The following is a 2,419-nucleotide window of genomic DNA, read 5'->3' on the forward strand; positions in this document are numbered from 1 at the left end:
CCATGCACTTAATGTTCAAAACAAGCTTGTTATAAAAATGGCACTTAGATTAATGCAACTGCCTCAAAAAAGTAGGTGGATAGTAGTGGGCAGGGGTGGAAAACAACCATATTGTCTTGTGATGGAAGATCCATATATACAGAGAGAGAGAGAGAGAGAGAGACACAGAGAGAGAGACAGAGAGAGAGACAGAGAGAGACAGACAGACAGACAGACACAGACTGGGGCGATTCTCCTCTTTTAATTTGGGGGGAGGGGGCAATTCTGCAAGTGTGATGAAAAATCCGCACATATACATGTATATATACCTATTATAGATTTCAGAATTTGTTCGTATCGCAAAATTTGCAGCATGCGTTAAAAACGGATCGACGAAAAGAAACAATGATTATATAGAAATTTAATAATGGAAAGAGTCAGTTTGCAAAAACAAAGAGTGAAGCAAAGTATTAATATGCTAGCAGAAGTACTATTTAGCTTTTTTTCCATAGCAAAGTAAGCGAAAATATTCAGAAATGCTGCATGTAAGTACTATTATAATATAGCAAAACAAGTTTTGTCTTAAAGATTTTGTTACCGATATATCACATAATTTAAAATCAATGAAGTTATCTCGATGATTATACATGTATTTTTGATCTCTTGAAATCTTTTGGTATGATACCGATATTACACGTTTTAGGATATCAATAGCTTTTTTCATCATTACTGAATACATACACTTTTAATAATACATTTCTGTTTAAATGACATTAAATTACGGACAGATTTACAGTTCGAATATAGGTATCATATTTGGGTTGACAAACATCCAGAGTTGAGAAAAATTGTACATGTATTGCACAGTTCGGATATCGGGTTAAGTTGTCGTACATGTATAGTCCAGATATCATGACCCACCAACAGTCCTCCAGATTCTTCAGCTTTCGTTACGTACATGTAGCTATGCTTTATTTTGGGTTGGCACTCTAATGTCAACCTCAAAGAATATACATAGGATACATACATGTACTTAGTTCAAAGCGTTTCTATTTATTCTGCATCCATGCACCGTTATCAGCAGTATACAAGATTAAAAACCCATAATCGAAGATTTAATTTGCGTTATCTGGGATTTCGAAAATGATTAACTGAATTTTGAAAATAGATCTGGGATGAAGAAATGATGAAAAGCTCCCGGTCTCCGAATGCCAAAACGACCATGTTTTTTTCCCCATAGAGTACGCACCAAATTACCGCGCATGAGATCTGGCCATTAATGGAGAAGTCTACAGAGACCTATCGTATCATAGAGGATACTAAAAATAATTGTCCGGGAATTTGAACAAGATACTTTTGCATTGCGTGATTATATTTATTGGGCCCCTGCTCATTTTGATTGGTCGGGGGTTCGTGGAACGAGACCATTTGGATTACTGTTTTCTGGACTAGCGTGCACAAAGTACATAGATAGACTATACCGAAGTTAATAAGTACTTCACTGTATAATATTCTAGAGACTGGGGCCGAGGGACAAGTGTAGGAACGCTAGGAAGCACTCAGAAATAACTGATACCATAAACTCCAATGTACATGTATATGTACATAATACAAATGTATGCATTAGAAATAGTTAACTTTGATATCCCTAAACTTTAAGGCATATATGCTCTCCTTCTAAATGTAGCTAATAGTTTATATTCTAAACTTTATTGTATAAATCCTGTTTCTAGCTAGACCAGTGTACATTAGACAAAGTTGACTCTCTAAACTTAAAACATATCCTGCGTTTTGCTAGTATATATCACCATGCTTCAGAAATACATGTACAAGAAGTTTATACTCTTAAAACGCCATCGCATTTCCTGCTTCTGCCTATACCAATATGCATTATAGATATTGTTAATGTTGATACACTATATCCTGCTTCTCGCGATACCGATATGCATTAGAAATAGTTAACGTTGATATCTGAACTTTACTGCATACAGTACATCCTGCTTCTAGCTGATAGCTGATACTCTACCCCACTGCATATCCTGTTCCTGCTAAACCAGTATGAACCAACAATAGTTGACACTTGTATATCAATTGCATATATATATCCTCTATATCAGTGCCGGGGTAAATACTCTAAACTTCATTGTATCATTTCGTAGCACATCCTTTTCATACACATGCGCGGGTCCAGAATTTTTTTTCAGAGGGGTTCGAAGGGGCCCAAGGGATATTCAGTTTTGCCCGGGGATGGAGGAGTCCTGGGCACATATTCAGAAATTAATTACTATGTAAATAAGAAATTTAAATTTTCTAGGAAATGTCCGGAACCCTCCCCCGTCTCCCTTCCTCCTCCCCCGGTTTCCCTCTAGACACACGCATGCATGCATGCATGTAGCTCAACCGGTCTTCTACTTCTATCATATGTGCCATACATTATATA

This window comes from Crassostrea angulata, chromosome 5 (genome assembly GCF_025612915.1).
Source record: "Crassostrea angulata isolate pt1a10 chromosome 5, ASM2561291v2, whole genome shotgun sequence".
NCBI lineage: Eukaryota > Metazoa > Mollusca > Bivalvia > Ostreida > Ostreidae > Magallana > Magallana angulata.